The sequence below is a fragment of the Coenobita brevimanus genome, chromosome 13 (assembly GCF_032717465.1).
Source record: "Coenobita brevimanus isolate Jiangsu-jjx chromosome 13, ASM3271746v2, whole genome shotgun sequence".
NCBI lineage: Eukaryota > Metazoa > Arthropoda > Malacostraca > Decapoda > Coenobitidae > Coenobita > Coenobita brevimanus.
In genome coordinates, this window is record NC_136966.1 from 12,562,656 (window position 1) to 12,571,310 (window position 8,655).

The following is an 8,655-nucleotide window of genomic DNA, read 5'->3' on the forward strand; positions in this document are numbered from 1 at the left end:
AAGATTTAACTGGATATAGACCAGGGGTTCCCAACCTTTTTAGCTCTGCGCCTCCTTTTGGTCAGGACTGTATTCATGATGCCCCCCCACTCCTCTGACGATTAAACAACGATGTTTTTATCTGCTCCATATGGATGCTTAAGATGCTGAATGGCAACACTACTTGTGGTTGCTCGGAATGACAGTTGTGACGTTTTCCTGTCAAAGTTTCTTACTCATACATATCTTTGGGAATGCCCTATACGCATTTGAATGGCCTAGCCCTATGTTGAACTTTGATTACCCCACGGCCCCCCTAGCAATCTCAAAGGCCCCCCCAGGGGGGCGCGCCCCCAGGTTGGGAAACGCTGATATAGACGGGCAGCACCAGGAGAAATGAATAGATACTTCAGGGTATCGCTTATAGCTATGGGAGTCTGCAGGTATATCGGTATGACATAGTAGTAGTTGCAATCCCAGTCTCATCTGATCGTGAGCCCAGTAGACTTCAGGCTAAAAATGAGGGCATGTAACCGGACAGCTCCACCACCAGGCCATATCGATGTCATCATATGAGAGCGTCCCTCCCCAGCATCTATGCTTGACGTATAAATAGTTACTATGGTATGTATTAGTTACTTGACGCATCATGTTGGAAGGGTAGATTTAACTCCCTTACTCCGGTGAGGTAATTCTTAATCTATTCTTGATACTGCCAAACAACTGTATTCATTTAAAAGATACCCCCTCATGTCATTACACTTTGGTTGCCCCGGGCTTACCAAGTGAACCCAGTAGTCTGAAGGCTAAAGTTGCCTTGCTCCTGCAGTCCACCATTTTCCTTTCGAAAGCTAAGGAGAAAAATGATGGACGTGTGCATAAATGACAGTGGAACTGTTTTGTAAAATCAGTGGTATCACATGAAAACTTTCCTCTCCAGCACCAGACTCTCTCACGGCGGTGTTAAAAATGGCTTGATCTAAACCAACCAGCTCGAAAAGCGTTTCCTAAGTTGAAGAAAAACATGTTCTGTAAGTGGAAAGAATATAGTAAAAACTACGTCATGGGAGTGAAGTGGTTAACAAGAGAACCCCAAGACTTTTATTTCCCTGTTCAGTAACGATCCATCCTTCGAAGTCATATCGACCACTCTCTCTCCTTCCTCCTCGTGATTTGCTGCTGGAAAGGAACAACTTCACGTGGTGGCACCGATATATCCGAACGGCTCCGCATCTCGTTTATACAAACATCTCAGATCTCCCTCTGTCCCCAAAAGGAGAATGGTGGGATACAAGAGAGTAGATTCAACCTGCAGGCCACAGGGATCACGTTCAGACGAGTCTGGGGATGCAATTTGCTGCCTTCTGACGATTTATTAATCTTAGGGGACACGCTTCGTAGTGATAGATCAGTGAATGTTACATCTAACATTCCTAGTTCAAAATGTCTCTAAACACTTAATAAAATGGTCTGGATATAGCACGACCGAAACGTCAGATACGTCATGGCAGAGAATGTATTAAAAAAAATTTACATGTCTGTTACTACGGTAAGTCTCGGCTTTGGCATGCATTATAACGTAGCTTGTAAATGAAATGTACTATACATGTAGCAGCTATATTACTAAGGACTCAGTGCAGCTGCCGACCGGGTCTGAGGCAGCCTGGTCCCTTAATGTTATACTCATATGATTTTGTATTTTGATACTGTCAAGCCATAAAGGTTTTGCAAGTTAACCAGATGGACACAATCCCTTCTTACTCCCTCCCTAAAATTCAGCAAACATATTTGTTGAGCACAAGAAAATTTAACAGAGTACCACACTTTCTCAAATGCAGATGAGGATGTTACGACCAGAAAAAAAAAAAAAAAAAAACTACCAGTAACAGAAAGGATCAAACGAAATGTAAATCGTTACTCTTCACAAGTCTAACATAGAATTGAAGAAACTATTTTTGTGGCAGCTATTGTAAAAAGTCTTCTTCTTATGGGAACTGTGTGTAAGTTGATGGTGATGACTGATGATGATGATGATGACTGGTTATGACGATGATGATTGATGATGACAGTGATGATGATGGATGATGACTGACGATGATGAGGATCATGATGGATGATGGATGATTGGTGGTTGTGATGGTTGTAGTGACAATGATGATGAATGACTATATTAATAGAAACTTAACAGTTGTACCAATCAGGATAATATTGATGATAATAATAATAATAATAATAATAATAATAAAAGTCATCATCATCATCAGTCGGACCTCCTTTCCCACCCTAGGGCAGGGTGAGGAGTAGCAACGTCCAGACAACCCACATTTGCCGGATCCAATGGGCCACGCTTCCATTCACTCACCATTCAAACTCAAGGAATCCTGGCTCTATCTAATACGCCAAAAACATTCACCACATTATGTAGCTTCACATAAACCTATCAGATAGAGTCAGTCCAGACACTGTCACCTTAAAAAAATGGTGCCAAATCCCTGATCATGCGCATTTCATCTATCTATCTATATACCTAGGCTGCTTCCCCCAAGGAAAGGGAGGTAGCCGAGACAGGACGACTCACTCTCCATTTACTCATCCATTCAAACACATTCATTTGCATCTTAGCCCCAAAAGGGAGAACGGACAGATCCTCACCGCACCACACCGCACAAGGGTCAACTGGGCAATGCAATCAGTGATATCCGCAGCAGGGCCCGACAGCAGAACTGGTTTACCCCTGCCACATCATAACAGACCCATCCCCTTACCCGCACCTGACCTGACTAGCTGATCAGACCAAATGCGGGAGAATATCCCCTCAGGGCTGCATCATCACTTATTCATTCACAATTTCTCTCCATTTATTTCTGTCAAGCACAGCCACTCTTCCTTGCTCAACAGACATCCCTCTCCCATCCAGCGCTCTCTTCACACTGTCCATCCATCCTATTCGTGGTCTTCCTCTCAGCCTTACACCTCTCACATCAGATCTAGTTATCTTTTTCACCAATCGCTCAGTATCCATTCTCTCCATATGTCCAAACCATTGCAACACCCTCTGCTCAACTCTACCAGCCATCTCCCGAACAACTCCAGTTCTCCTTCGCACTTCATCATTTCGCACCCGATCCATACGCGTCACTCCACACATACTCCTCAGACATCTCATCTCCATTACATTCAAACTTTTCCTCTCTGCTACACCCATATTCCATGTTTCAGCCCCATATAATGCAGTCGGTACCACAACACCCTCAACACCCGCATTTCATAATAATAATAATAATAATAATAATAATAATAAAAATGATAATACCAATAATAATAATAATGTGAAAATAATGATAATAATAATAATGATAATAATAACAGTAATAATAATAATAATAATAATTATGATGATGATGATGATGATGATGGTGATGATGATAATGATGATGATGGTGATGATGATAATGATGATGATGATGATGATAATAATAATAATTATTATCATAATTCATTCATTGCCAGACGCCATGTATCCCAGACGGGGTGGCCAATGGCATAGAGTTAATTGTTTTACAGGGAGGGGCACTAATCCTCCACCAACCCCACTTGACACGTAGGGATGCCAACAGCATCTGGTGTTCCCAGGCGGTCACCCATCCAAGTACTAACCAGACCCAACGTTGCTTAACTTCGCTGATCGGACGGGAAGCGGTGTACTCAACGTGGTATGGCAGTTATAATAATAATAATAATAATAATGAAAAGATATGTGTCAGCATTGTACGCATTCCGTAATGAAGGCAGAGCAAGAGGTTCAGCTCAACTAAGGATTCTCTCGGTCTTAGAGAGTCAGTATCACGTTACGAGAAGAAAAAATCCTGCACGGCATCCCATACCATGTGGATGACAGTGACACCCCACTGGCCAAATGATCTATTAAAGTATAATACATACATACATATATATATATATATATATATATATATATATATATATATATATATATATATATACTCGTATATTTAAGAGATAAGAAGGTGTGTAATGGATGCAAGAGTATATAGAGGTTGGAAGAGTGGAATTCCTAACCACCACTTGGTGGTGGTCATAATCAAAGTCCAAACGAAATGGAGAAATAGAAGAAGGGAAGGATAGGAGGAAGTAGTTCATACAAGGAGGGTGAAAAAGTTACAAAATTTTGGAAAAAAGCAGAATATAAAAGGGAAGTGGAGGAGAGATTGGGTAAATATGGATTGGAGCAGAGGGGGGACGTGGAACATGTGCGCAAGATATTCACAGAAGAAATCTGTGCAGGATATGAGGTGGTGTATGGGGTGAAGAGAAGACGAAAGGGGTGCAAGGAACAGCGTGGTGGAATGAAGAGATGAGACAGGCTGTGGCACAAAGAAAGCATATAGTGAGTGGATGAGAAACAGAAGCACGGAAGAAGTTGAGAGACGGAAGAGAGAATTATATGTAGAGAGGAAAAGAGAGGTGAAAAGATTAGTAAGAGAGAGTAAGAAGAGAGTGGATGAGGAATTTGGAAGGAATTTGAGTGTAAAGTGGAGTGAATGTAAGAAAATGTTCTGGAAAGAGGTAAAGAGAGTTAGACAGGGTGGCAATGAAGTTAGTGTGGGAGTGAAAGATAAAAACGGTAGATTACTGGTGGAGAAGGGAGAAAAAGTGAGCAGATGGAGAGAACAATTTAATGAATTGTTGAACACAGAGACTGAAGGTAATGTGAGTATAAGTGGCTGGGGAATGGCTGAGAGAAAGAGGGATGTGAGAAGAGAGAAGGAAATCAGTAGGATGGAAGTTGTAGAAGCAATGAAGAAATTCAAAATAGGGAAAGCCCTAGGAATTGATGGAGTGCGTGGTGAAATGCTGAAGCATGGGGGAGAAATAATAGTAGAATGGATGTGGAAGATGTGCAGGCTGGCCTGAGAGGAAGGTAGACTCCCGGAGGATTGGAAGTCAGGTATAATTATTCCCTTGTACAAAGAGAAACGGGAAAAAGAAGTGTGTGGTAATCATAGGGGCATTTGTCTTCTTAGTGTAATAGGAAAAGTATATAGTAGGATATTTATTGACAGAGTTAAGGAAATAACAGAGGAATTAGCTGGAGAAGAACAGAGAGGTTTTGGAAGGGAAGAGGTTGTGTAGATCAGATACCGGTATTCATTCCTAGATCTTCAGTGGAAAAGTTTCTAGAGAAGGGAAAGAATTGAATGCGGCCTTCATGGATTTGGAGAGCGCATATGACAGGATGGATAGACAAGGATTGTGGAAAGTATTAAGGAATATATGGATTAGATGGGAAGTTGTTGAATGCTGTGAAGAGTATGCATGAGGAGGCTAAGGCTGCAGTGCATGTGGATAGTGAACTGAGTGAATTTTTCTCTTTGAGGGTTGGGTTGAAACAGAGATGTGTCATGTCTCCATGGTTGTTCAATCTGTGTATGGACTGGGTTTTAAAAGAGATACAAAGTAGGGCAGTGGATGTTGGAGTGGCCCTAATGCGAGAGGACAGTGTTTGGAAACTCCCTGTATTGTTGTTTGCAGATGATACTGTGTTGTTAACTGAAGACGAAGGGAAGCTGCAAGGTTTTGTGGATGAGTTTGGGAGAGTGTGTAAGAAACGAAATCTAAAGGTGAATGTAGGGAACAGTAATGTTATGGTCTTTGAGAGAAATGAAGTCAATGAATGTACAGTGAGTTTGGATGAGGAGGAAATGGAAAATGTGAGTGTGTTTAAGTACTTTGGTAGTGTGATGAGTAAGGACAGAAGTTTGGAGGGTGAAGTGCTTGAAAGGGAACAAAAAGGAAGAAAGGTTGCTGGTTCCTTGAAAGCAGTGATAAGAAACAGGGAAGTGAGCATGGAAGGGAAAAAGTTACTTCATGACAGTATTGTGATACCAGCTCTAACGTACAGAAGTGAATCTTGGACCTTGTTGAAGGGACAGAAGTCAAGAGTGAGAGCAGTGGAAATGAGTTATTTGAGAGGAGCCTGTGCAGCCACATGGACAGATTGACAAGTGAGGAAGTGAAGGAGTATTGTGGTGTGGATGTGGATGTGATAGGAAGCGTTTGGAGAAACACAGTGAGGTGGTTTGGCCGTGTGGAGAGGATGGAGAGTGAGAGACTGACGAGGAGATTGTATGTGAGGGAGGTGGAGGGGGAAAGGGGGAGAGGGAGGCCAAGGATGAGGTGGAGGGATGGAGTGGAGAGGTATATGAGAGAGGGATGTGTGGGCTGGGATCAGCGCAGTGAAATGGCAGGAGACAGGGCGACATGGAGGCGATTTGTTTGTGGCCACCCCTTACGGGATTAAGGCGTCTGGCAACAGATATTTAGATAGATTAGTTTTACATATCAGTGCAAATGCCGAAGTGATACAATAAACCAGCAAAGTCCTTGGAAGTATATATACATAATGGAAAATTGTCATAGATTGTTTGTTGGAACCTGACACAGATCCCAAATCCTTTTCATCTCAGTTCACGGCCAAGTTTAGTCATGGGTGGTTGGTCTGACTAGCAGTCAAAAAGACTAAAATCTACATTCAGTAAAGCTTATCGGTTTTTATGCAGTTTCAGTTTAGTATTCAAGTTGTGTGAGTCGTCCAGTTCCGTCGGGTGAAAATCAACCGACTATGGTTACCAAAGGTCGTGTTCTTGTGGATTTATAAGGCTCCCTAGTTTCTACACCTTATTATTCACCTGAATTCTGTTTGCAGTTTATTAATGTCTACATAGCCTACACAGGGATCATAGGAAACAATATTATAAATTGACAACATCTCTAGAAAATGCAGGATTGTCTCCACACAGCTACAGACCACTGATGTACATGGTTATTAGTGAACATACAAGAACACAGCATCCCACAATGTCTGACATATGATTCCATGAATCTTTTTAAAAGGCCTAAAGAATAAATAAATAAATTAGTAAAAAAAGAAAGAAATTAATTAAATTAATAAGTACTAAAAAGAAAAGAAATGAGGAGAAAAAAGAAAAAAAAAGTCCGAATGTATTGCGCAAAGAGCAATTATACAAAATCTGATGTGAACTGGTGAAGAATTAAGGGAACAGCACCAAACTGAATAGTCTTTTGGCAGAGAGAAAAAAAGGAGACAGAGAGAATCTGACCAGTACAGCAGGTCTGCACATTCTACTGTGGCCACCAAATTAACCACCCAAGTCCTGTATTCTCGTGGGTTCTGGAGATTTCTTACCACTGCTTCCTTATTAGTAAATTATTCTCCCTGATACAATAATACTATCTTGTATGCATTTATGTAGCCAGAGTGATGTAAAAAAAAGTGTAAATACCATCTAAGAGAACAATGAACTGTCCTTTGCAATATATATGGCTTAAAAAAAATAGAGGTACTAGAAAGGTTCCTAAACTGATGAGAACACGACCCCAGGAAGCAGCAAAATCCCCTCCTTGAGTCCTTATATCAGCAAGAGTGGCTCACCAGACGACACCCACACCACGGTGGGGATGTGGCGGGGGTGGAGGGTAATGAGTTCAGCATCTGTCTGCGCGGTACTGAGAGGCGAATGATGGAATGTGGGGAGAATTTCGTGGCAATAGTACACTCGGGGACAAACGTTAGCCTTATCTTCTTTCTCCTCTACGAGTACTTCTCAGTTTTCCCTGTTGAAAGTCTGACATGTTTCTTTTCCAAGAGATGGTTCTCTTTGATATGATATTTCAAGGGGGAAATGAGGGACATGCCATAACTATGGAGATGGAGCTCGTGGAATAGTATCCGAACCTTTCTTTTTGGCTATATACTCGTAAGCTATAGTTTATGTTCATCTTTTTCCCGTACCCTTGACTGTAGGGAAATTTTAACAAGAGGCTCACAACAAGAAAAGACCCACTGACCAGTGTTAAGCTTTGTTAGACAGCACGAGGGTCTGTACACGATGACACTTACCTGTGCGGTCTAGAAAAGCTTCAAAAATACAGAAAAAGTCTTACTTCAGTGTGAAACTCTCATACGTCATCCCTCCCTATCTCCTACACAGCATCCCTACCTCATAGCATTTCCCCTACCGTCACAGCAGTTGTTTCTCACAGCATCCCTCTCTCACAACGTCCCTTCCTCATAGTGTCTTTCCTTACAGCATCCCCGCCTCCCTCACAACATATCTCCCTACCTCACAGCAACCCTCCCTTCCTCAAGGCATCCCTCCCTTACGGCATCACTCCTTCCCTCACTGAATCCCTTCATCATAGTATCCCTTCCTCACAGCATCCTTTCCTCAAAGCATCCCTTCCTCAAGGAATCATTCTCTTCCTTAGAATATTCCACCTTCCCTCACAACATTCCTCCCTCGCTCACAGCATTCCTCACTCCCTCACAACATTCATCCCTCACTCACAGCATTCCTCACTCCCTCACAACATTCGTCCCTTACTCACAGCATTCCTCACTCCCTCACAACATTCGTCCCTTACTCACAGCATTCTTCTCTACCTCACAGAATCCCTCCCTCATTGCATCACACCCTCCCTCACAGCATCCCTTTATAACAGCAACACTTCATCACAGCATGCTTCATTCACGGCATCCTTTCATCAAGGCATCCCTACACCACGGTATTCCTCCCTCACAGAATCCCTCCCTCTCTCATAGTATCCTTCCGTCCTTCACAGCCTCCTTCACTCCTT

The 8,655-nt window shown here is 42.3% G+C and overlaps 1 non-coding gene across 1 annotated transcript; it reads right to left on the minus strand.

Moving 5' to 3' along the window:
- Positions 1–3,587: 3,587 nt before the first annotated feature.
- Positions 3,588–3,706, minus strand: LOC145417137 (5S ribosomal RNA). Its single transcript, XR_013900424.1, has one exon. It is a non-coding gene; the product is annotated as a 5S ribosomal RNA (ribosomal RNA).
- Positions 3,707–8,655: the final 4,949 nt, after the last annotated feature.